Here is a 27,853-nt window from a genome sequence, read left to right on the forward strand (position 1 = left end):
AACAAATATTGAAAGGTAGTATGTGAGCAGAAGTTGTTACCATTGTATTTTTTTTTTCACCTGACACTACAACGGGAAAATAAGCCCAATAAAAGGCCCAAGGATTCTAATCCTAGAGCCCCAAGATTGTTAGAGACAGGGATATAGGGTCATGTAACAAACAACATTAAGGAAACATTCTTGAAAGGAAGAGAAGTATTAGAACTCGAGGACATGCACTGAAACTTCACAGAAAGAGTAGTGGATAAGTGGAATAGCCTCCCATCAGAGGTGGTAGAGGCTAAGACAGTAGAGCAATTTAAACATGCTTGGAATAGGCTTTCGAATATCCTTACAAAGTACTAGGGTTCAAAAAGGGATGAGATTACCTAAAGAATAAAAAAAGGGTCAGACTAGATGGGTAAAGTGATTCTTATCTGTCGTCAAATTCTATGTTTCTTTCTATGTTTCCACCAGGGGTTCATCAGCATCATTTCCATTAGTTTGTCTTCACCTATTCCAGTGGATGCAGCTTTTCTTTGTCCTTGGCAAATTTGTTTTTATTGGTTATAAAACGTTTTTTAAAAAGAGAAAGCAACCAAAAAACAACGGGTGAGCTACAAAGGAGTTAGAGGCTCCTAGCAAGAGGAATAAGAAGGAATATGTATGTGATGGGAGAGGCAGTGTTTTTAAAATCATATTGGTAGGAGACATTCAGTTGAGAGATGAGAACCAGAAAACCGAGGTGGAGTCAAAGACTCTCCAAAAGAAGAGAAAAGAGAAGACGTCGGATGATGCCCCAAATAAGAGAAAGATGGAAAAGACTATCAGTAGAAGAACTGAGGGCAGGCTTAAGAGAGCAGCCACTAAAAGACCCTCGGACTGGACCGGTGACAGTGGGAGGAGTAAGAAAAAGAAAGAGGAGGAACAATATGACAGTCCAGACAAGGGACCCAGCATGCCCATCAGTACCATCATAGAGGTGTCAGTTTGACGGTCCATAAGAGGTTTCATACAACTGAAGAAACAGGCAACAAAAAGAAGAGATCAGCAGGTAAAATGCTTTTAACTTGAAAGCACCTAATGTATTATAATAGAGAAGCAGGTGATGTGTAAGCTAGTACTTTCATGGGAAATGACACCGGAGCGCCGCCTGCATGCGCAGGCAGAGGCAAACCACAAATCGAGGCGTCCACAATAAAATTGCGGACGCATCGTGAGGCGTTGCCACACATACTGGGCGGCCCCTAGCATGTGAGATGGATGCAGATCTTGAATCTGAATGAGGTCCTAAGTTATGCAACATGAGAGACAGATAAGTAATATCACAAGTATTGTTTTACTAGAGGAATAGGGGCCAAATGTAATAGAGTGAGAGTTTCAGAAAGTGAGAGATTTGGTAAGGTTTTGCAGTTTTTTTAAAGTGGCAATCATATACACTGCAAGATCAACCTGGTTTTGCCGTGTAAATGATTGACACTTTAAAAAAAAACTACAAAACCTTACCAGATCTCTCACTTTCTGAAACTCTCACTCTAGGGGTCATTCCGAGTTGTTCGCTTGCTAGCAGTTTTTAGCAGCCGTGCAAACCCTATACCACCTCCCACTGGGAGTGTATTTTAGCTTGGCAGAAATGCGAACGAAAGGATCGCAGAGCAGCTACAAAAAAATTTTGTGCAGTTTCAGAGTAGCTCCAGACCTACTCAGCGCTTGCGATCACTTCAGACTATTCAGTTCCTGTTTTGAGGTCACAAACACGCCCTGCGTTCGCCCAGCCACGCCTGCGTTTTTCTTGGCACGCCTGCGTTTTTTAGTACACTCCCTGAAAACAGTCAGTTGACACCCAGAAACGCCCTCTTCCTGTCAATCACTTTGCGGCTGCCTGTGCGATTGGAAAGCTTCGCTAGTCTTTGTGTGAAACTACATAGTTCGTTGTAATAGTACGATGCGCGTGCGCATTGGGCCGCATACGCATGCGCAGAAGTGCCGATTTTTTGCCTGATCGCTGCGCAGCGACCGAAATCTGCTAGCGAACAACTCGGAATGACCCCCTCTATTACATTTGGCCCTTGTAGTTACGTTGTATAAGCCTCCAGTTAATGTAGTTTTAGGATGTTTTAGATGTAATTCTAAATATAAAGGACTTAGGGGTATATGCAATTGCGAGCGAATCGCGGCAAATTATCGCCGTTTTTTTAATTCGACACAATTCGACAGGTGAATTCCGGCAGGTGGCTGCCGGAATTCACCATATTCAATGAAAAACGGATTCGACATTCCCGTGGGCGAAAAACGGCCGATTTGCCGGATTTTGCCGCGAATTAAAAAAACGGGAAAAACCCGGAAAAAAATGGTGTGGGGTCCCCCCTCCAAAGCAGCCTCGGGCTCTTCGAGCTGGCCCTGGTTCTAAAAATGCGGTGAAAAATTTGACAGGGGATCCCCCGTATTTTTAAAACCAGCACTGGGCTCTGCGCCTGGTGCTGGTGCAAAAAATACGGGGGACAAAAAGAGTAGGGGTCCCCCGTATTTTTTACACCAGCATCGGGCTCCACTAGCTGGATAGATAATGGCACAGCCGGGGGTCACTTTTATACAGTGCCCTGCGGCCGTGGCATTAAATATCCAACTAGTCACCCCTGGCCGGGGTACCCTGGGGGAGTGGGGACCCCTTCAATCAAGGGGTCCCCCCCCAGCCACCCAAGGGCCAGGGGTGAAGCCCGAGGCTGTCCCCCCCATCCAAGGGCTGCGGATGGGAGGCTGATAGCCTTGAGAAAAATGTCAGAATATTGTTTTTTTCCAGTAGTACTACAAGTCCCAGCAAGCCTCCCCCGCAAGCTGGTACTTGGAGAACCACAAGTACCAGCATGCGGGAGAAAAACGGGCCCGCTGGTACCTGTAGTACTACTGGGGGGAAAATACCCAAATAAAAACAGGACACACACACCGTGACAAGTACAACTTTATTACATACTGCCGACACACACATACTTACCTATGTTGACACGCCGACTGCCACAGTCTCCGACGATCCGAGGGTACCTGTGAAAAAATGATACTCAGCTTCCAGTGTCCAGAGATAAATCCACGTCCAGAGTATAATCCAGGTACTTGGCAAAATAAAAAAACGCAAAAACCCGTGCCCGCGGACTGAAAGGGGTGTGTCAATTTCGAGAATTCGACCGCAATTGCATATACCCCTTACTCCTACAGTGCACAAAGAACAGGCTGATCGGGTCCAGAGCTGACATCACACACCCTCCCAGAATATGCTTGGGAACACCTGCTTTTTCCCTGACACTCCCATAAAATGGCCAGTTTCCACCCACAAACAGACCCTTCCTGTCAATTAGCTTGGCTGTGCGATCGAAATTTTCACACCAGCTTGTCGCTGCCAAATACAGAATTATGAGGATATTTTGTTGATTTGTTTTGTAAATCGTGTTCATCTCTAACAATTGAGCATTCTCTGTGAAACTTGGCCCCTACTAGCGTACATAAGGAATAACAGCACTGTGACAGGCTGTGAGTGTAACAACCTTTATCTAGGGGCATTTCAAAGCTCAATTTAATGATTATAAGAGGATCTGCCACCTATAATTATTAGTAATTCAACTGCAAAAACAAATCTATACCTACTACAGACTTGCCTACTTTTGAAAAAGCATTTCAGGGAGATTTTGAAAGTTACACCTATCAGCGCGGGCGCGTACTGCTACATCGGAGAGGCGTGTCATAAACATGACTTACATACAAATGTAAATGAGCCCCAAAGTTAGTAAGATGTACTTGTTGAAGAAAATACACTGATATTTTGCAGGATTTGTTTGTGTATTGTGTTTTACAAGAGCTTCCATATACTGTAAGTGGTCATTGGGGCAGATGTATTTACCTGTAGTAGAAGGCATAAGGAAATGATAAACCAGTGATATGTGCAAGGTGTTAAAGGCACCAGCCAATCAGTTCCAATATGTAAATGAACAGTTAGGATCTGATTGGCTGGTGCCTTTATCACCTTGCATATATCACTGGTTTATCACTTCCTTATGCCTTCTCCAGGTTAATACATCTGCCCCAAATTGTGCCTTATAACCAATCCAGGGAAATGGCACTAATGATCTCATTTGAATGTATGTATCTCTGATTTATTTTCCCCCCAATAATGTAATAGCTGCATAATGGGGGTAAACTACAATCAGGGAGATTGCTGGACTATTCAGGGAGTGAGGGAGATTGCTGCTATTTCAGGGAGTCTCCTGCAGTATGAGGGAGGGTAGGCAACTATGACTTACTATTATTCTTTATGGTACTTTTAACAAATGTGCTGCAGTAGTCTCACATTTCTAAATTTTCTGTGCATCTTCCTCTCCAAGCACACAGACTAACAGGCCCCTGAGTGCAGCTTCCTCTTTAAACACAGAGTAATGAGTGCAGCTTCACCTCCAAACATATAGGGCGATATTCAATTGTTTTGTCTCTTACGTCCTAGAGGATACTGGGTCCACATTAGTACCATGGGGTATAGACGGGTCCACTAGGAGCCATGGGGACTTTAAGAAATCAATAGTGTGGGCTGGCTCCTCCTTCTATGCCCCTCCTACCAGACTCAGTTTAGAAAATGTGCCCAGAGGAGCCGGTCATGCTTTGGAGAGCTCCTGAAGAGTTTTCTACCTTTATTTAAAATGTTTGTTATTTTCACTCAGGGCTGTTTGGCAACAGCCTGACTGCTTCGTGGGACTTAGGGGGGAGAACAGCCCAACTTCCTTAGAGTTAATGGTCCCGCTTCTCTGCCATTCTCAAGCCACACCATGGCGCAGCGTACCCTCCCACAGCACACCGCCACCCCCTCTCAGAGCCAGAAGATGAAGAGTGGTGAGTACAACGCCAGCGTCCCGGTTAGCGGGGCGCCGGCAGGAATGGCGGCACAAGGACTGGAGCACAGCTCTGACTGCAGGCTGCGCTTTCGGGGGCTCGGACAGACACACGCTGGCGGTGTGTCCCACTGTGAGGGGCGCTCTGAGCCTCCGCTGATGCCCACATTGACCACAACGTTCTAACAGGGGTTTTAACTCTTGGTTAGACATTTTTTACCTCAGGGCCAGTATAAAAAATGCGGGAAGCCGCGCGCCATTACAGGGGGTGGGGCTTCACTCAGAGCGGATCCTACAGCTCTCCAGCGCCATTTCCCTCTGCAGCTCATACAGGCAGAATTCCCATGGATGCACAGCTCCTCCACAAGGACTCCAAGTCTCCTCAGTGGTACCAGGGGTCTTAGTAAAGGGGGGAGCAAGTTTAAGATTATAACCACTACTAAGGTGCTTATTTCTGTGCGACCCAGCTAGGTTTTACCTTGCTAGAAGGGGCACTGTGTGGCTGGCTCTGATTTCTGTGTGCTCTGAGGACCCTGCCTACATATACTGAGTTTTCACTAGTGTCTGTGCGTAGGTGTCCCTTTACAATCATGTCCAGGGACTGTGTGTCTTGTACAGCGGACTGTCTGTCATCCCCTGGGGACTCACTACCCTATACTCAGGATAGTGTTCACTCCCATACCAGTGTGGCTGAACCCCCATGGTTGACCTCCATTAAAAGGATGATTTCAAATATTTCTACTAAGCTGTCTCATACTGAGAATGAGACAAAATTCTTACGGCAGTCTATGGATGACCTGATAAATAGAGATTCAGCTCCCATGCCTGCACCCCACACTCGCCATTTGCCCACAAAAGCATACTCTGGTCCAAATCATGCAGGGTGATACTGATCCTGATACTTCGGATCCAGAGGAGGGTTAAGTGGATGCGAATGGGGGGGATGCTGTCCTGTCACAGGGTATACAGGCCCTCATTGAGGCTATCAGATCTGTCCTACATATTCCTGATAAGACTGAAGATGTAGAAGAGGAATCTTATTTTAACACTAAAAAGAAATCCTCAGCTACTTTCCCCGCTTCAAAGGAATTAAATGCCCTGTTTGAAGAGATGTGGGTGGGTGAAAGAAAGAAGAAATGGGAAAACCCGCCGATTGTGGACGCATCAGTGTCCCGGTTGTCGAGTAAGATAGTCTTACCGGTTCCCGGGGCCGCGTCCTTAAAGGATGCAGCTGGCCGCAAGATTGAGACCACTCTCAAATCTTTTTACACTGCAGCTGCGGTGGCCCAGAGACCCACTATTGCTTGTGCCTGGATCACTAGGGCCATTGCTAAGTGGTCAGGTAACCTAATTGGCAGCTTAGATTCCTTACCCAGGGGGGAGATTATTTTACTCCTACAGCATATTCAGGATTTTGCTAACTTTATGGTGGAGGCCTTAAAGGAAATTGGTTTGCTCAACGCACCCGCAACTGCCATGGCAGTGTCAGCACGCAGAGGCTTGTGGCTACGCTAGTGGACTGCGGATGCGGATTCCAGGAAAGGTATGGAAAGCCTACCATTCACGGTTGATGCTCTTGTTGGAGATGAACTGGATACGTGGATATCCAAAGCTACGGCGGGTAAGTCTACATACTTTCCTTCCGCAGCAACCCCAGCTAGGAAAACCTACTCTGCTCCAACTCTGCAGTCCTTTCGGACTGTAACATTTAAAAGAAAATCCAAGGGTTCGTCTACAACCTTTACGAGGTGGTAAAAGTAAACCTAGAAAACCCGCGGCTGCAGGTTCTCAGGAACAGACCTTTCCGGATCTGCTTCCTCAAAGCCTCCAGCACGACGGTGGACCACACTGCCTGGAAGACAGGCAGGTGGGAGCACGGTTACATTAATTCAGTCACATATGGGCGACATCATGTCAAGATCCCTGGGTCAAAGAGCTTATCGCACAGAGATACAAACTGGAATTTCAGGAACTCCCACCTGCCAGATTCTTCAAATCTGGCTCACCAGCTTCTCCAGAAGCAGGTTTGACTTTGCAGGCAGCGATTCAAAAACTGATACAGACTCAGGTCATTGTTCCAGTTCCACTACACCTACAAAACAAGGGTTATTATTCCACCCTGTTTGTAGTACCGAAACCAGACGGTTAGGTAAGGCCCATTTTAAACCTCAAGTCACTGAACCCGTACTTACGGGTGTTCAAATTGAAGATGGAGTCTCTGAGAGCGGTGATCTCAGGTCTGGAGGAGGGGGAATTCCTGGTGTCTCTCGACATCAAGGATGCGTACCTTCACATCCTGATTTGGCCGCCTCATAAGACATATCTAAGGTTTGCCCTGCAGGACTGTCAACACCAGTTTCAGGCCCTGCCATTTGGCCTCTCCACGGCACCAAGGGGTTTTCACCAAGGTGTTGGTAGAGATGATGTTTCTCCTCCGCAAACAGGGAGTGAACATCATATCATACCTGGATGACCTGCTGATAAAAGCGCCTTCCAGGGAGAGGTTTTTGGACAGCATTGACCTCTCAACCAGACTTCTCCAGGATCACGGATGGATTCTGAACCTACCAAAATCCCACCTGGAACCAACACGGAGGCTTCCGTTCCTAGGAATGATCCTGGATACGGAGAAAAGGTGTTCCATCCCTTAGAAAAGGCATTGGTAATCCAGTCAATGGTGTGGGATGTCCTAAAATCAACCCGGATATCGGTGCATCTGTGCAAATGGTCCGGATCACATCTTCACTTGCACCAGAGGATACGTCTGTCACCGAAAGCCAGGATTTCTCTTCTATGGTGGCTCCAGACTTCTCACCTGACTGAGGGTCGATGGTTTGGGATTCAAAATTGGATTCTGCTAACTACGGACGCAAGCCTCAGAGGTTGAGGAGCAGTCACCCAAGGGGAACAGTTCCAAGGAAAATGGTCAAGTCAGGAAGCCTTTCTTCCGATCAACATTCTGGAATTAAGGGCCATATACAACACCCTTATACAGGCATCGCATCTTCTTCAAGATCAAGCCATTCAGGGTTCGGTTGGGCAATGTGACAGCCGTAATGTACATAAACTGACAGGGCAGAATGAAGAGCAGAGCTGCAATGTCAGAGGTGACAAAAATTCTCCTCTGGGCAGAAAGACACGCGGTGGTGCTGTTGGCAGTCTTCATTCCAGGAATAGACAACTGGGAAGCGGACTTCCTCAGCAGACATGACCTCCATCCAGGAGAGTGGGGCCTTCTCGTGCAGGTGTTCGATTCCTTTACAAGTCGGTGGGAAATTCCACAAATAAACATGATGGCATCTCGTCTCAACAAGAAGCTAAAGCACTATTGTTCCAGGTCAAGGGACCCACAAGCAGTGGCTGTGGACGCTCTGGTGACTCCCTGGGTTTACCAGAAGTTCCCGCCTCTTCCGCCTCTTCCACTGATCTTAAGAATTCTCAAAAGAATAAAAAGGTAAAAGGTTCAAGTGATTCTCATTGCTCCAGATTGGCCGAGAAGGTCCTGGTACACGGATCTACTGGAGTTGCTCCTGCAGGACCCGTGGCCTCTACCTCTGCTAGAGGATCTTCTGCAATGGGGGCCATTCGTCTATCAAGACTTACCACGGCTACGTTTGATGGCATGGAAGTTGGAACGTCAGATTTTAGCCCGGAAAGGCATTCCGAACAAGGTTATTCCAACCCTGATCCAAGCTAGAAAAGGGGTAACGTCTAAACATTACCACCATATTTGGGAAAAATATGTCTTGTGGTGTGAAAACAGGAAATTCAGTGGAATTTCAACTGGGACGTTTTCTCCTTTTTCTACAGTCAGGTGTGGATGTGGGCCTAAGTTTGGGCTCCTTGAAAGTCCAGATTTCGGCCTTGTCCATTTTCTTCCAGAAACAATTGGCTTTCGTCCCTGAGGTTCAGATATTCTTGAAAGGGGTTCTGCACATCTAGCCGCGGTTTCTACAATCAGAATGGTTTGAGCCTTTACAGGAGGTTGATGTAAAGTTTCTTATGTGGAAGACTGTTACACTTTTGGCCTTGGCTTTGTTTCTGCAAGGCGTTTGTCCGAACTGGGGCGTTGTCTTACAAAAGCCCCTATTTGGTTTTTCATGAGGATAGAGCTGAACTCACAACTCATCAGCAATTTCTTCCTAAGGTGGTGTCTGCGTTTCATGTCAACCAACCTATTGTGGTTCCGTTGCTTACTGACACCTCTGCTACCTCAAAGTCCCTGGATGTTGTGAGGACTTTGAGGATCTACGTGAAGAGGACAGCTGTTTGTTCTCTATGATCCCAAAAAGATTGGGTGTCCTGCTTCAAAGCAGTCTATTGCTCGCTGGATCAGGCTTAGTATCCAGCGAGCTTATTCATCGGCAGGATTGCCGGTTCCGAAAATCCAAGCCCACTCTACTAGGTCAGTGGGTTCTTCCTGCGTGGCTGCCCGGGGTGTCCCGACTTTACAGCTCTGCCGAGCAGCTACTTGGTCAGGATCAAACATGTTTGCTAAGTTCTACAAGTTTGATACTTTGGCCTCTGAGGACCTTAAGTTTGGTCAATCAGTTCTGCAGGAACCTCAGCCCTCTCCCACCCAGTTTGGGAGCTTTGGTACATCCCCATGGTACTAATCTGGACCCCAGTATCCGCTAGAGCATAAGAGAAAATAGGATTTTAATTACATACCGGTAAATCCTTTTCTCATAGTCCACAGAGAAGCACTGGGCGGGCACCCAGTATCCGTGTTTCCTGCCTTGTTACTTAGTTAAGTAAATTTGTTGGTTCAGCTGTTGCTGTTCCTGTTCAGTTTGGTTAGCATGGCTTTCCTCTTGTGTGTGCGCTGGTTCGAATCTCACCACTGTTCAGTTAAATTCTTCTCTCGAAGTATGTCCGTCTCCTCAGGCACAGTTTCTAGACTGAGTCTGGTAGGAGGGGAATAGAGGGAGGAGCCAGCCCACACTGCTGATTTCTTAAAGTGGACCCGTCTATACCTCATGGTATTAATGTGGACCCCGGTATCCTCTACGGACTACGAGAAAAGGATTTACCTGTAGGTAATTAAAATCCTATTTTTGCTGGCGGCCAGTAGAAGATGGCATCCAAACGGAGTTATTCAATTGTAGCTCCATTCAGAAGCAAATGGACAGGTTTATCTGCTTAATGTGGCTAAACCTGACCTCTATGGGAGCGATCAGCGTGAAAAAGAGATACAATTGAATATCGCCCCGCTATCTCTCATCACTTTAGATGGGAGATTGGGCGCAATAATCAATTGAATATCACCCATAGACTAACAGATTTCCATCTTCCCTTCCAAACACATAGATCTCTGAGTGCAGCTTCCCCATTAAACAACTACTGAGCTAGTTGCAGTGGGGACCTAGGGCTCAGCATTGGCATTATACAACGACTGACCTAGTTGCAGTGGGACCTAGGGCTCAGCATTGGCATTTATAGATCCTCATTCCTCAGTGATCACTACACATCGGTTGCCCCCTGCGTTGAGCTGACTCCACCTGGGGATGTGGCACAGGGATACTGTGGTCCATTACAGCTCTGCAGCTCCAGTAGGCACCTTCTGGATCCCCTGGGACTGGCTGCACCTCATATCTACAGCCCCTTCTCTCCTCTGGCACCCCTGACACTCTGGGCGCTATCCTGGGCAGCTGCTGAAGAGTTGCCTGAGAATGCTTCATGTTGAGATGGACTCATTGGCTCTCCCCACCTGATACTTGAACCTTACCTGGCAGTCTTGTGGTCCTTTCTCTGCCACGTGCAGTACCCACCTGTGCAGCTGAGACCATATGACCCCTTGAGCGGTGCTGTCCACTAGTGAGAGTCCTTGCAATCAGAAGTCTTTAGACTCACACATTGACCTACTCCCTACCTATACACAGAAGCTGAGAGCGGTTAAGCCTTTCGTCAAGACTGTTAAGAAATGGACCAACAAAGCTAAGAAGCTCCAGGCCTGCTTCGAGTGCACGCAATGGGGGGTCTTCGAAGCCTCGGCAACCAACCTGAATGACCTGACAGACACTGTCACATCCTATATCAGCTACTGTGAGGACATGTGTGTACCTACCAAGACTTACTGCATTTACAACAAGCAGCCCTGGTTCAATGCCCAGCTCAGGCAACTTCATCGGGCCAAAGCGGAGGCCTATAGCAGCGGTGACAGAGCACTATACAACTGAACTAGGAACTCTCTGACTAAAGAAATCAGGCTAGCAAGAAATCGATTCTCGGACAAACTGACAAATGATCTCTCCACCAATGACCCCATATCTGTATAGAAAGGACTGCAATCCATAACCAACTACAACAAAACATCAAAGTCAACCACCATGCACCAAAACCTAGCAGACGAGCTGAACCACTTTTATTGCAGGTTCGCAAAAGAAGTCCCCTGTGACCCAAACAATCACCTCTACGATGCCCTGAACACCAATGGCCAACTCCAGGCACTGCAAGTCGCCCAAGAAGAGGTGGAGGCATTGTTCAAAAAGGCCAAACCCAGGAAAGCTCTGGGTCCTGACGGAGTGCCACCATCTGCACTGAGAACATGTATGGGTCAGCTTGCCCCCATATTCACCAAGATCTTCAAAAAATTGCTGGAGCTACAGAAAGTCCCTTCAAAATGTCTTCTATCGTCCCGGTCCCCAAGAAACCCTCTATCACGAACCTGTCAGGCCGATAGCACTGACGTCTGTGGTCATGAAAACGTTCGAGCATCTGGTTTTGAATCACCTGAAAACTGTGATTGGCCCCCAACTGGACCCCCTACAGTTCATCTATCGATCAAATTGGTGTGTCGAGGATGCAGTCGACCTGGGACTGCACTACATTCTACAGCACCTAGACATTCCTGGAACCTAAGCAAGGGTCCTGTTTGTCGATTTCAGCTCGGCCTTCAATACAATAGTTCCCAGTATCCTCCACCCCAAATTACTTCGCCTAGGCGTCCCAAAAGCTACCTGTTCCTGGATAGTAGACTTCCTGACAGATAAGAGACAGGTGGTGAAAGCGGGGGTCCATTAGTACAGGGGCCCCTCAGGGCTGTGTCCTCTCACCCCTGCTCTTCTCCCTGTACACAAATGACTGTACCTCAGAGGCGTAATCAGTAAAGATCATCAAATTCGTCGATGACACCACCGTCATCAGCCTTATCAAGGAAGGGGACAAATTGGCCTGTAGATGGGAAGTAGACCGGTTGGCCCAGTGGTGCAGCCACAACAACCTTGAGCTCAACCCCCTCAAAACTGTTGAGATGATAGTGGACTTCAGGAAGAAGTCAGCTAGTGTACCTCCGCTAACGATTGTTGACAGTGTGGTGTCGCTAGTGGACTCCTTCAAGTTTCTAGGGACCACAATCTCCCGGGACCTTAAATGGGGGTCCAACGGTGACGCCACTGTTGGAAAAGCGCAGCAGAGGTTATTCTTTCTCAGGCAACTAAGGACTTTCAACATCCCACAGAAGCTTCTGCTCCTCTTCTGCTCCGCGATTGTGGAGTCGGTACTGTGCTCCTCGATACTAGCATGGTACAGCTTCGCCAGCGCGAGGGACAGATGCAGGCTCCAAAATGCAGGCTGCAGATGCAGGCTCTGTGGTCAGAACCGCAGAGAAGATCATCGGGGCCGACCTTCCCTCAGTCCAGGACCTGTACCTGTCCAGAGCTAAAAAGCGGGCAACGAAGATAGTAAAGGACCAGCTACACCCGGCCACAGCATGTTTAACTTACTTCCTTCAGGCAGGCATTACGGGGCCATCCCCGCCAGGTCCACCAGAAGCTTCAAAAGTTTCTTTCCCCAAACGGTCCGCCTACTGAACTCCTGAACATTGACTGACTAGACGTACATGTAACTCACTTTGTGTCCCTACAGTATTCCTATCTGTATGACTTTACTTGCCCCCATTCCCCCCCACCACACATACACACCTGCTTATCTCTTACCTACTTGGCTGTTGTATAGCAAACCACAGACAGATTCCTAGTATACGAAAGTACACCTGGCCAATAAAGCTGATTCTGATTCTGGCTGTAATGAAATGTTCATTTTTTATGCAGAGCACAAAACATTAAGGAAAAAAAAAACCTAAATAACACTAAAAATGGAAAAAATAAACAAGGTCTTAGTGCTTAGGTAGGATTACCATGTTCAAATGATTTGCACTGAAAAGGAGTTCTAACATAACTTTTGGACATTTGCGTGACCCATATTCCCCATGGCTACATAAATACAAAGACCAACATTTTGGATCACAATTTCAAATGTTTAACCCTAACCTCCCCTTACCCCACAGTCCCCCATCTGGAACCTAAACCTAAACCCTCCTCCCTTGGCCCTAAACCTAAGCCGCCGGGTATACTTACTGTCGGTATGGTGGTTGTCAGGATTCCAGCGTTGGTCTCCCGACCATTTCGGAGTTCCGGCGTCGAGATTTTGGCGTTAATATTTAGACTGCCGTATCCCGACAGCCGGCATTGTGACTGCATCCCCTGAGTTTGGCTGGTAATGGTTTTCATGGGGTCTCTCTTACAAAGTTTTCTGCATGCACAGCATGACAAGTCACACATTTCCTCCTACTGTATCATTGTCACTATCTCAGGATGGTGATAGAGAAGACTATGTTCAGGAAAAAATGCTTTATTTAAAAGAAAAGCACTGTCCTTTTTTTCTCTTTTTTATTGTTTTGTAGAAAGTGGAATGACGCCAAGTCTAGGTTTCCATTCCACTGTATATGCTGATGCATACAGGACTGCCTGATGTAGCATGAAGACTCCTCTTACCACTGCTAGCCAGTATTGCCGGGGAGCTACAGTACAGTACAGGGGGGTACACACATAGTGATTTTTGCTTCAGTTATAAGCAATCTGACTATTCGTGGAGCTGCAAGGTTCAGTCCATCTTCAGAAATTGCACATGGGACTGCGGGGGCTCACGTGCGGGGGAGACCCCGCTAATTGAATAAGTCTAGCTTGACAATTAAATTCCCCCGATTTTATCTGTTGTTCTGGTTATCAGGGGTTTCCTAAGACATATTTTGACGCCCTACGGACTCTGATACTCCACGTGTAGACCCCACCCACAAGCTGGGCACCTCTGATCTACACAAAGATTCATGTAACACAGCAGCCACAGCACAACATTCTATTTTCTTTGTTCTTGATCTTTATGAGTAAACTTAACTGTTACGAACACAATGCTGCTAGTTACAAATAGAGATATTTAAAAGGACCAGAATAGTTTGCTAAATTACTGACAATTGATATATTACATTAACCTAACATTATGGATGACATGTAAAGCAGATCCGGTCACCCGTCACCGTGACATTGTTTTTTTCTAGCAATCACTCTAAGAGTAATTTGTCCTAGTTTGAGTTAGAATACATACAGGGGCTTAGTTACCCTGACACAGGTAATGAATCATTACTTATCCATCTGTACTCTAGAGTGTTCATCAAATGAGCTCAAGCAGTGCCATTAATCTCATAGAGATGTACTAGCAACATTTTCTATCTGATGCCATTAAAATGCTAACAGGGCTTGTGCACCATCCAAATCTCATACAGGGAAAGACGCAAAGTGTGTATGAATGTTTGTATCGTGTGTTTTTTCAGTTATATTTATACAAATAAATATATATATATATATATATACTGTATATATATACAGGTTGAGTATGTTACATATACACCTTATACACACAGCCTGAAGGTCATTTAATACAATATTATTAATAACTTTGTGTATTAAACAAAGTTTGTGTACATTGAGCCATCAAAAAACAAAGGTTTCACTATTTCACTCTCACTCAAAAAAGTCCGTATTTCGGAATATTCCGTATTTCGGAATATTTGGATATGGGATACTCAACCTGTATATATATATATATATATATATACAGGTTGAGTATCCCTTATCCAAAATGCTTGGGACCAGAAGTATTTTGGATATCGGATTTTTCCATATTTTGGAATAATTGCATACCATAATGAGATATCATGGTGATGGGGCCTAAATCTAAGCACAGAATGCATTTATGTCTCATATACACCATATACACACAGCCTGAAGGAAATTTTAGCCAATATTTTTTATAACTTTGTGCATTAAACAAAGTGTGTCTATATTCACACAATTCATTTATGTTTCATATACACCTTATACACACAGCCTGAAGGTCATTTAATACAATATTTTTAATAACTTTGTGTATTAAACAAAGTTTCTGTACATTGAGCCATCAGAAAACAAAGGTTTCACTATCTCACTTGCACTCAAAAAATTCCGTATTTCAAAATATTTGGATATGGGATACTCAACCTGTATACATATATAGCACACACATTCATACATAAGCACACACACACACACACACACACACACACAATCACAAATACATACATAAACAGAGACTTTTCTCTATCGTCCTAGTGGATGCTGGGGTTCCTGAAAGGACCATGGGGAATAGCGGCTCCGCAGGAGACAGGGCACAAAAAGTAAAGCTTTAGGATCAGGTGGTGTGCACTGGCTCCTCCCCCCATGACCCTCCTCCAAGCCTCAGTTAGATTTTTGTGCCCGGCCGAGAAGGGTGCAATCTAGGTGGCTCTCCTAAAGAGCTGCTTAGAAAAGTTTAGCTTAGGTTTTTTATTTTACAGTGAGTCCTGCTGGCAACAGGATCACTGCAACGAGGGACTTAGGGGAGAAGAAGTGAACTCACCTGCGTGCAGGATGGATTGGCTTCTTGGCTACTGGACATTAGCTCCAGAGGGACGATCACAGGTACAGCCTGGATGGTCACCGGAGCCTCGCCGCCGGCCCCCTTGCAGATGCTGAAACGAGAAGAGGTCCAGAATCGGCGGCAGAAGACTCCTCAGTCTTCTTAAGGTAGCGCACAGCACTGCAGCTGTGCGCCATTTTCCTCTCAGCACACTTCACACGGCAGTCACTGAGGGTGCAGGGCGCTGGGAGGGGGGCGCCCTGGGAGGCAAATGAAAACCTTTTTTGGCTAAAAATACCTCACATATAGCCTCCGGGGGCTATATGGAGATATTTAACCCCTGCCAGAATCCGTTAAGAGCGGGAGACGAGGCCGCCGAAAAAGGGGCGGGGCCTATCTCCTCAGCACACAGCGCCATTTTCCCTCACAGAAAGGCTGGAGGGAAGGCTCCCAGGCTCTCCCCTGCACTGCACTACAGAAACAGGGTTAAAACAGAGAGGGGGGGCACTAATTTGGCGTTAGAAATATATAAAAAAGATGCTATAAGGGAAAACACTTATATAAGGTTGTCCCTATATAATTATAGCGTTTTTGGTGTGTGCTGACAAACTCTCCCTCTGTCTCTCCAAAGGGCTAGTAGGTCCTGTCCTCTATCAGAGCATTCCCTGTGTGTGTGCTGTGTGTCGGTACGTGTGTGTCGACATGTATGAGGACGATGTTGGTGAGGAGGCGGAGCAATTGCCTGTAATGGTGATGTCACTCTCTAGGGAGTCGACACCGGAATGGATGGCTTATTTAGGGAATTACGTGATAATGTCAACACGCGCCAAGGTCGGTTGACGACATGAGACGGCCGACAAACAATTAGTACCGGTCCAGACGTCTCAAAAACACCGTCAGGGGTTTTAAAACGCCCGTTTACTTTAGTCGGTCGACACAGACAGGGACACTGAATCCAGTGTCGACGGTGAATAAACAAACGTATTCCTTATTAGGGCCACACGTTAAGGGCAATGAAGGAGGTGTTACATATTTCTGATACTACAAGTACCACAAAAGAGGGTATTATGTGGGATGTGAAAAAACTACCGTAGTTTTTCCTGAATCAGATAAATTAAATGAAGTGTGTGATGATGCGTGGGTTCCCCCCGATAGAAAATATGGGCGGTATACCCTTTCCCGCCAGAAGTTAGGGCGCGTTGGGAAACACCCCTTAGGGTGGATAAGGCGCTCACACGCTTATCAGAACAAGTGGCGGCACCGTCTATAGATAGGGCCGTCCTCAAGGAGCCAGCTGACAGGAGGCTGGAAAAATATCATAAAAAGTATATACACACATACTGGTGTTATACTGCGACCAGCGATCGCCTCAGCCTGGATGTGCAGAGCTGGGGTGGCTTGGTCGGATTCCCTGACTAAAAATATTGATACCCTTGACAGGGACAGTATTTTATTGACTATAGAGCATTTAAAGGATGTATTTCTATATATGCGAGATGCACAGAGGGATATTTGCACTCTGGCATCAAGAGTAAGTGCGATGTCCATATCTGCCAGAAGATGTTTATGGACACGACAGTGGTCAGGTGATGCAGATTCCAAACGGCACAAAGGTGTATTGCCGTATAAAGGAAGAGGAGTTATTTGGGGTCGGTCCATCGGACCTGGTGGCCACGGCAACTGCTGGAAAATCCACAGTTTTTACCCTAAGTCACATCTCTGCAGAAAAAGACACCGTCTTTTCAGCTTCAGTCCTTTCGTCCCTATAAGAGTCATATCTGCCCAGGGATAGAGGAAAGGGAAGAAGACTGCAGCAGGCAGCCCATTCCCAGGAACAGAAGCGTTCCAACCCTTCTGACAAGCTCTCAGCATGACGCTGAGACCGTACAGGACCCCTGGATCCTACAAGTAGTATCCCAGGGGTACAGTTTGGAATGTCGAGACGTTTCCCCTGCGCAGGCTCCTGAAGGCTGCTTTACCAAGGTCTCCCTCCGACAAGGAGGCAGTATGGGAAAAATTCACGAGCTGTATTCCCAGCAGGTGAAAATTAAATTACCCCTCCTACAACAAGAAAAGGGGTATTATTCCACACTATATTGTGGTACTGAAGCCAGAAGGCTAGGTGAGACCTATTCTAAATCTAAAAAAATTTGAACACTTACAAAGGTTCAAATCAAGATGGAGTCACTCAGAGCAGTGATAACGAACCGGGAAGAAGGGGACTATCTGGTGTCCCGAGACATCAGGGATGCTTACCTCCATGTCACAAATTTGCCCTTATCACTAAGGGTACCTCAGGTTCGTGGTACAGAACTGTCACTATCAGTTTCAGACGCTGCCGTTTGGATTGTCCACGGCACCCCGGGTCTTTACCAAGGTAATGGCCGAAATGATGGTTCTTCTTCGAAGAAAAGGCGTCTTAATTATCCCTTACTTGGACGATCTCCTGATAAGGGCAAAGTCCAGGGAACAGTTGGAGGTCGGAGTAGCACTATCTCGGATACTGTTACAACAGCAGGGGTGGATTCTAAAGATTCCAAAATCGCAGCTGATCCCGACAACAAGTCTCCTGTGCTTAGGGATGATTCTGGACACAGTCCAGAAAAAGGTGTTTCTCCCGGAAGAGAAAGCCAGGGAGTTATCCGAGCTAGTCAGGAACCTCCTAAAATCAGTGCATCATTGCACAAGGGCCATGGTAAAAAAATGGTGACTTCCTTCGAAGCAATTCCAGTCGGCAGATTTCATGCAAGAACTTTTCAGTGGGATCTGCTGGACAAATGGTCCGGATCGCATCTTCAGATGCATCAGCGGATAACCCTATATCCAAGGACAAGGGTGTCTCTCCTGTGGTGGTTACAGAGTGCTCATCTTCTAGAGGGCCGCAGATTCGGCATTCAGTTTTGGATGTTGGTGACCACGGAGGCCAGCCCGAGAGGCTGGGGAGCAGTCACACAAGGAAAAAATTTCCAGGGAGTGTGATCAAGTCTGGAGATTTTTCTCCACATAAATATAGCTAAGGGTAAATTTATAATGCTCTAAGCTTAGCAAGACCTCTGCTTCAAGGTCAGCCGGTATTGATCCAGTGGGATAAAACATCACGGCAGTCGCCCACGTAAATAGACAGGGCGGCACAAGAAGCAGGAGGGCAGTGGCAAAAACTGCAAGGACTTTTCGCTGGGCGGAAAATCATGTGATAGCACTGTCAGCAGTGTTTCATTCCGGGAATGGAAACTGGGAAGCAGACTTCCTCAGTAGGCACGACCTCCACCCGGCAGAGTGGGAACTTCATGGGGAAGTTTTTCACATGATTGTAAACCGTTGGGAATTACCAAAGGTGGACATGATGGCGTCCCGTCTGAACAAAAAACGGGACAGGTATTGCGCCAGGTTAAGAGACCCTCAGGCAATAGCTGTGGACGTTCTGGTAACACCGTGGGTGTACCAGTCGGTGTATGTGTTCCATCCTCTGCTTTTCATACCTAAGGTACTGAGAATTATAAGACGTAGAGGAGTAAGAACTATACTCATGGCTCCGGATAGGCCAAGAAGGACTTGGTACCCGGAACTTCAAGAGATGCTCACAGAGGACTTATGGCCTCTGCCGCTAAGAAGGGACTTGTTTCAGCAAGTACCAGGTCTGTTCCAAGACTTACCGCAGCTGCGTTTGACGGCATGGCGGTGGAACGCCGGATCCTAAGGGAAAAGGCATTCAGGAAGAGGTCATTCCTACCCTGGTCAAAGCCAGAAAAGAGGTGACCGCACAACATTATCACCACATGTGGCGAAAATATGTTGCGTGGTGTGAGGCCAGGAAGGCCCCACGAAGAAATTTCAACTCGGTCGATTCCTGCATTTCCTGCAAACAGGAGTGTCTATGGGCCTCAAATTGGGGTCCATTAAGGTTCAAATTTCGGCCCTGTCGATTTTTCTTCCAGAAAGAATTGGCTTCAGTTCCTGAAGTCCAGAAGTTTGTCAAGGGAGTATTGCATATACAACCCCCTTTTGTGCCTCCAGTGGCACTGTGGGATCTCAACGTAGTTCTGGGATTCCTCAAAACACATTGGTTTAAAACCAGTCAAATCTGTGGATTTGAAGCATCTCACATGAAAAGTGAACATGCTCTTGGACCTGGCCTGGACCAGGCGAGTGTCAAATTGGTGGTTTTTTTCTCAAAAAAGCCCATATCTGTTTGTCCTTTCGGACAGGGCAGAGCTACGGACTCGTCCCCAGTTCTCTCCCTAAGGTGGTGTCAGTGTTTCACCTGAACCAGCTTATTGTGGTGTCTTGCGCCTACTAGGGACTTGGAGGACTCCAAGTTGCTAGATGTGGTCAGGGCCCTGAAAATATAGGTTCCAGGACGGCTGGAGTCAGGAAAACTGACTTGCTGTTATCCTGTATGCACCCAACAAACTGGGTGCTCTTGCTTCTAAGCAGACTTTTGCTAGTTGGATGTGTAAAACAATTCAGCTTGCACATTCTGTGGCAGGCCTGCCACAGCCAAAATATGTAAATGCCCATTCCACAAGGAAGGTGGGCTCATCTTGGGCGGCTGCCCGAGGGGTCTCGGCTTTACAACTTTGCCGAGCGGCTATTTAGTCAGGGACAAACACGTTTGTAAAATCCTACAAATTTGATAACCTGGCTAAGGAGGACCTGGAGTTCTCTCATTCGGTGCTGCAGAGTCATCCGCACTCTCCCGCCCGTTTGGGAGCTTTGGTATAATCCCCATGGTCCTTTCAGGAACCCCAGCATCCACTAGGACGATAGAGAAAATAAGAATTTACTTACCGATAATTCTATTTCTCGGAGTCCGTAGTGGATGCTGGGCGCCCATCCCAAGTGCGAATTATCTGCATTACTTGTACATAGTTACAAAAATCGGGTTATTATTGTTGTGAGCCATCTTTTCAGAGGCTCCGCTGTTATCATACTGTTAACTGGGTTCAGATCACAGGTTGTACAGTGTGATTGGTGTGGCTGGTATGAGTCTTACCCGGGATTCATAAATCCTTCCTTATTGTGTACGCTCGTCCGGGCACAGTACCTAACTGAGGCTTGGAGGAGGGTCATGGGGGGAGGAGCCAGTGCACACCACCTGATCCTAAAGCTTTACTTTTTGTGCCCTGTCTCCTGCGGAGCCGCTATTCCCCATGGTCCTTTCAGGAACCCCAGCATCCACTACGGACTCCGAGAAATAGAATTATCGGTAAGTAAATTCTTATTTAAAGTTACATATTGTCAGGATCCACAGGTAGCGGATCATTTTGCTGGCATGTCCCGGTTATTTGTTGCCATGGGTTACAGCTTCACACATGGTTCTGTTTTCATACAGCTTAGCTGGTCTTTCCTGCCTCCCTGTATGTTCACATCATGTGTTCACTAAGTAATTAGCTGTCTGTCTACAGAGCAGGTACACACATGCCTTATTACTCTCCAGGAGCTGTCTGATTGGGCCCTGCCTTCTCTAAGTTACTGCCAGCCGCATCATCAGTGTTCAGCCGTGTTTCCTGCTTAGAACTCTGAGTGACTATCAGTTGCATCATCGGCGTTCAGCCGTATCTCCCGCTTTGGACTCTGAGTGATTGTTATTTGTGTCCAGGTTCTTTTGTGACAATAAAGTCATAATTTCTTATTGAATTATCACTTTGGCCGTGTCTCTCTCCATACAGGTAACTTTGGTCATCTGGGTACTGACAACCGTAACATTATAATCAGCCCCTTTGGAGAGATCACGTAGGCATCTAGAATGGAGCAGGTGCAAAATCCAGCACAAGTCCAAGCATCGGTCACTTCGTCAGTCATTCGAGAACCCAAGATCAATCTCCCAGGTAATCGGGAGCAGTACTTGAACTATTGCGAGAGTTGTAAGTTGTATTTCCGACTCCGGCCTCGACTCCGGCCTCTCTCCTCAGGGTCAGAGATGCAGCGTGTTGGGATCATTATCTCCCTTTTCCAGGGTGACCCTCAGACTTGGGCCTTTAGCCTGCCATTGGCTCAGGCCTCATTACAATCCGTTGAGGTATTTTTCTCTGCACTTGGCCTTCTGTAGGAAGATCCAGACCAGGTGGCAGTGGCTGAGTCTAAACTACGATCCTTGTCCCAAGGCCAACGGGCCGCAGAAGATTACTCCTCTGAGTTCCGCAGATGGGCCGTAGACTCGAGATGGAATGATCCAGCTCTACGAAGACAATACCGCCTAGGCTTGTCTGAGGTGATCAAAGATATCCTGGTTCAGAAGTTCGCACCAAGAGCATTGGATGAGCTCATCTCCACAGCCATCAGAATTGATCTTCTCCGGGAATGAAAACGTGAGCAGAACCTGCCCGTTTGGTCTCATCAACCATCGGCTGCGTGGGCTCCAAGTCATGACTCGGAGGAACCCATGCAGATTGGCGCCTTCCGCCTGCCGCCTCAGTAGAGATGCCGAAGATGGGCACAGGGTCTCTGCTTATATTATGATTGCAAGGGACACAATTTGAAGACCTGTCCTCTCAAGTCGGGAAAAGACAGGACCTAGGTGTTCAGGAGGAAATACACCTAGGTCTTGCTTCCATCTCCTCCAACAATTCCATCCTGCTGCCAGCTACAGTCCAATTTCCCCAGGCTTCCCTCTCAGTGTCCGCCTTCCTAGATAGTGGAGCTGCGGGAAATTTTATGGACCTGTCATTCTTCCGCCAGTCTGGTTTGTCTACTATTCCGCTGGAAGGAGAGATACCCATCTGTGGCCTGGATGGGACCCATATCTCCAGTGGTACAGTTAAGATTCAGACTCTGCCTCTCCTATCATCTATGGGCCTATTGCATACGTAGGAAATTTCTTTTCTGTTACTCCAATGTCCACTGGCTCCCATAGTTCTTGGGCTCCCTTTGCTGAAGACACACAATCCTCCTGTGAACTGGAGCACGGGAGATATTCTTCAGTGGGGACCAACTTGCCATCTCTACTGTTTGTCCCTACTAGAGTTGTACAGCCCAAGTTGTCCGGAGTAATTAGTTGGCTGCCATCTCCATATTGGGACTTTCAGGATGTTTTCTCGAAGCAGAAAGCCAGATCCCTGCCTCCACACCACAACGTTATGATTGTGCCATCCAGTTGGTTCCCGGAGCTAAGCTGCCTAAAGGTCTGTTGTATTCTATTTCCATACCTGAGACCCGAGCTATGGAGGAATACATCAAGGAGGCTCTGGCTAATGCTTTTATTCGACCATCTAAATCTTCAGTGGGTGCAGGGTTCTTTTTTGTTCAGAAGAAAGATGGCTCCCTCAGACCCTGCAGCAATTACCGGGATCTGAACGAAATCACAGTAAAAAATTTGTATCCTTTGCCAGTCACCTCTGTTCTCTTTAACCAGTTCCGACAGGCCTCCATCTTCTCAAAAATTGACTTACGAGGTGCATACAACCTAGTCCGGATTAAGAGCGGTGATGAGTTCAAGACGGCATTTAGCACCCATACAGGGCACTATGAGTACTTGGTAATGCCGTTCGGTCTGGCAAATGCCCCTGCAGTCTTTCAAGACCTTATTAATGACATTCTCCGGGACTTTCTGGGAAAGTTCGTCGTGGTGTACCTAGATGATATCCTCATTTTTTCGCCATCTATGAGTGAACATCAGACCCACATCAGGCAAGTTCTACAGAGGCTCAGGGAGAATCACCTCTTTGCCAAAGCCGAGAAATGTGAATTCCACATGCGTCAAGTCACATTCCTAGGATACGTAATTTCTCCTCACGGGTTTGCTATGGAACCAGAGAAGGTTAAGGCCATCCTAGACTGGGTCCAGGCAACTACACTGAAGGCTATCCAATGGTTTCTTGGCTTCGCAAATTATTATATGAGGTTCATCGAGTCCTTCTCCACCATTGTTGCACCCATTGTTGAACTTACGAAGAAGGACACTGATACAGCCCATTGGTCCGTCAAGGCTGTTCGTTCTTTCCAGCATCTCAAGAAGGCTTTTATCAGCGCTTCTGTACTTCGTCATCCTGACCCGGACCTTCCTTTTGTGGTTTAAGTGGACGCTTCTGAGGTTGGTGCAAGAGCAGTTTTGTCTCAGAAGGATCCAACGGACCGCAAACTCTATCCGTGTGCTTTTTTTTGCAAAAGTTTTCTTCTGCTGAGAGAAACTATGATATGGGGAACCGCGAACTGCTGGCTATTAAATGGGCATTTGAAGACTGGAGACACTGGCTGGAGGGGGCCAAGCACTAGGTCAGCATTGGAGCAGCTAAGAGACTGAATGCTAGGCATGCACGCTGGGCATTATTCTTCACCCGCTTTAACCACTCCATCTCCTTTAGACCTGGATCCAAAAATGTTAAAGCAGATGCCTTGTCCAGAAGCTTTTCACCAATCCAGCTGGACGATAGTCAGGACAAATCCATTGTGACTAGTTCCTGTCTTCACCTGGCACTCACCCGAGGTTTGGCAGATACCATTCATGTCCATCAAGTGGAATCACCTCCTGACAAACCTCCTCAGTGGCTGTTTGTTCCTGAAAAGTTCAGACGACAGGTCCTGCTGGATTTTCATGCCCGACGAACTTTTGGATATCCAGGTATCAATAAGTCCATTGAACTTCTCTCTCAGTCCATTTAATGGCCCTCCCTCTCCCTGGAAGCCTGTGAGTTTGTGCTGGCCTGCGAGATGTGTGCCCGTAACAAGACCCCTCGCACCGCTCCTTTGGGCCTCCTGCTGCCACTTTCGGTGCCCAAAAGACCATAGACTCATATAGCGATGGACTTTATTGTGGACCATCCCGTCTTAGCAGGTTACTCCGTTATTTGGACCATCGTGGACCGGTTCAGCAAAATGGTTCATTTTGTTCTGCTGCCCAAATTACCATCGGCAAAAGAATTGTCCGGCCTATTCATTCAACATGTCTTACGGTTACATGAGCTGCCAGCCGATATTGTTTCTGACTGTTAGGGTCTCCTGCTCTGTGCTGCCACGTCGTCATGGCAACCGGGAGACAAGTGCTAGCGGAGTAACCTGAGCGTAGCTGATACTCCGGTTCGGGTCTTTTGCTGTGCAGTGGTTACAGGCTCTGTGCATGGCAGGGGATCCGGTGCTGGTTTTTGTGCTCACAGTCTGTGAGGTCTGAGTGGGGCGTGGACAGCACCTGCTATATAAACCCTCTTCTCAGGTTAGGCAGATGCTGCTGAATCTTTGTTGGTTAGTCAGTTCCTGAAAGCTAGCTAGTACTGTGTAAACTTTGTATTTGTTTGTTGCTTACTGCAAATAGGCCTTGGGATTTGGTATTACACTCTGCCAATCCAGACCTAGCAGTAAGACTGGAGTCAGTCGTTTAACCTGCTGGGGTTCTTTTGCTACTCTGTGAACCTAGCAAGTTTGCCGCTGTATTCTCAGACTTGCCTGCCAAAATCCTTTCTCACTGTGCAAGGTGTTCAGATGTCAGTTTAGTGGCAGTAAGCTGAACCAGTGCACTGCAAGTGAGGACTAGGATTGTGGAGACTCTCCTTGTGTCTATTATTCCATCTCTGACCAAGGAGTTTACTGCCACACCCGTTGGTAACCCTTTAGGGTTTTGCTGTTGCCCTTAGCAACAGCATTTCGGGTTCTCTACGTATTAAATCACTACATCTCGCTTCTTTCCATCTGAGCATTCCTAATACTAGGGAGACATTCAGTTTCTTAGCCTTTGGGCTTCTCTGTTCACTTTGTGTTTATTTTGTTACCCTATCACCTTCTGTGTATGTAATGTCATATTTCCCAGTCTGTCTGTGAGTTCATTTGTTTTGCATCCCTCACCGTTCAGACATCAGTACATTCCTGCTGGCACTGGTGTGCATAACATATTCAGCAGCCTAATACTCCTGTTGAAATTTTGTGGGAATATGGAGCATACCCCTCAAAATACTTTGCAACAGGTGGTCGATCAGGTGCAGGTCCTGACTCGACAATTTAATGATTTGTCCATTAAAATGCACACCTCGCAGGCCGCTGGTGGAGCTCCCGCAGCAGCAGTACCTTCAGGGGTTAAGGAGCCGAAAGTAAATCTCCCGGATCGTTTTTCTGGAGATCGCTCGCAGTTCTTTTGTTTCAAGGAGAGCTGCAAGCTATATTTCCAGCTTAGGCCTCAGTCTTCTGGGTCGGAGATTCAGCGGGTGGGCATAGTGATTTCCTTGCTACAAGGAGACCCACAGGTCTGGGCATATGGGTTGCAGCCTGACTGTCCGTCGCTTAAAAGTGTTGATGCTTTTTGTACGGCACTGGGCATGTTGTATGATGACCCTGACAAGACGGCCTCAGCCGAGGCTCAGATTTCGATCCTTAAGCAAGGGCGAAGGCCAGTTGAGGTTTATTGTACGGAGTTTCGGAGGTTGGCCCATGATACCCAGTGGAATGACCCAGCCCTGAGACACCAGTACCGAAGAGGTCTTTCTAACCAGTTAAAAGACCAACTGGTACAATATCCCTTGCCTGATAGCTTGGATCAGCTCATGCAGTTATCCATTCGGGTGGATAGACGGCTGAGAGAGCGCAGGCCTGAAAGGGAGACCGAGGTTTCCTTCTTTCCCAAGGGAACCTCAGACTCTGAGGAATTTTCCGAGGAGCCTATGCAGATTGGGGCTACCCGCCTCTCCTCGCGTGAGAAGACGCGGAGGAGACAGCAGGGGTTATGTAGGTACTGTGGGAATAAAGGTCATGTGGTAGTATCATGCCCAGAAAAGCCGGAAAACTTCAGGGCCTGAGGGTGATGGGAAATATCCTGTCAGGTCAGAAGTCGGAATTTCCCAAGAAGACTTTTATCATTCCGGTGACCTTGAAGTTCCTCGGTCAAACTGTCAAGACTGAGGCCTTTGTGGACAGTGGGGCCGACGGGGTTTTTATGGACTGCCAATTCGCCCTGAAACACTCTGTTCCCTTAGTACCCTTGGCATCGGAAATTGAGATTTGTGGGTTAAACGGGGAACCATTATTCCAGGGTAAAATTACCTCTTGCACTAGCCAGATTTCTTTGTTTATTGGAGCCACACACTCTGAAAAATTGTCCTTTTATGTGACTGTCTGTACTTTTGCCCCATTGGTGTTGGGGTTACCCTGGTTAAGGGCCCACAATCCTCAATTTGACTGGGTCTCTGGGGAGATTCTTAGTTGGGGTACTGATTGTTTCAGGAGTTGCTTGAGCCTTCCAGTCAGGCTTTCGCAGCTAAGTTTGCCAGGATTGCCAGGATGTTATGCAGATTTTGCGGACGTGTTCTCCAAAAGAGTTGCAGAGGTACTACCTCCCCATCGTCCCTATGACTGTGCCATTGATTTGTTGCCGAATGCTAAGCTTCCCAAGAGCAGGTTGTACTCCCTGTCACGTCCTGAGACTCAGGCTTTGGCAGAGTACATTCAGGAGAACTTGGCTAAGGGATTTATCAGACCTTCACAGTCTCCAGTTGGGTCGGGGTTCTTCTTCGTGGGTAAAAAGGACGGTTCGTTGCGACCCTGCATCGACTTCAGGGAATTGAACCGTATCACGATTAAAAACTCATACCCACTGCCTCTCATTTCGGTCTTGTTTGACCAGCTTCGTACTGCCACCATTTTTTCTAAGATTGACCTACGCGGTGCGTACAATCTAATCCGAATAAGAGAGGGGGATGAATGGAAGACTGCCTTTAATACCCACTCAGGGCATTATGAATATTTGGTGATGCCTTTTGGGCTCTCTAATGCCCCGGCAGTCTTCCAGGACTTCATGAACGATGTGCTCAGGGAATATTTGGATAGATTCTTAGTTGTATACTTAGATGACATCCTAATCTTCTCCCATTTCCTGGAGGAACATCGGAAGCATGTACGCTTAGTCCTCCAGAAACTCAGAGACCACCGGCTTGGGGCGAAGCTGGAGAAGTGCGAATTTGAAGTTCAGCAAATCGCATTTCTAGGATATATTATCTCCCCAGAAGGTTTCCAAATGGAGGGTTCCAAGGTACAGGCAGTCCTGGATTGGGTGCAGCCCACTAGTTTGAAGGCGCTTCAGCATTTTCTGGGCTTTGCGAATTTTTATAGACGATTTATCGCTGGATTTTCGTCTATAGTGGCGCCCTTGGTGGCACTCACTAAGAAAGGGGCGGATGTTGCTCACTGGTCTTGTGAGGCCAAAGCGGCTTTTGCCCGTCTCAAAAGGGCATTTGTCTCGGCCAAGGTGCTGCGACACCCAGATCCAGAGCATCCTTTTGTGGTGGAGGTGGATGCCTCTGAGATGGGTATTGGGGCAGTGCTCTCTCAGATGGGGGTGTCTGATAATCGCCTTCATCCCTGTGCTTACTTTTCCCGTAAAT

General features: G+C 47.2%; 1 long non-coding RNA gene across 1 annotated transcript in view; it reads left to right on the top strand.

Moving 5' to 3' along the window:
• The first annotated feature begins 495 nt into the window (after positions 1 to 495).
• LOC135058800 (uncharacterized) overlaps positions 496 to 27,853 on the top strand; it is a 58,213-nt gene continuing 30,855 nt past the window's right edge. The window contains exon 1 of the long non-coding RNA XR_010245277.1: positions 496 to 1,033. This is a non-coding gene — a long non-coding RNA (uncharacterized LOC135058800). The remainder of the gene's footprint in view (positions 1,034 to 27,853) is intronic.

This window comes from Pseudophryne corroboree, chromosome 1 (assembly GCF_028390025.1).
Source record: "Pseudophryne corroboree isolate aPseCor3 chromosome 1, aPseCor3.hap2, whole genome shotgun sequence".
NCBI classification, from domain to species: domain Eukaryota; kingdom Metazoa; phylum Chordata; class Amphibia; order Anura; family Myobatrachidae; genus Pseudophryne; species Pseudophryne corroboree.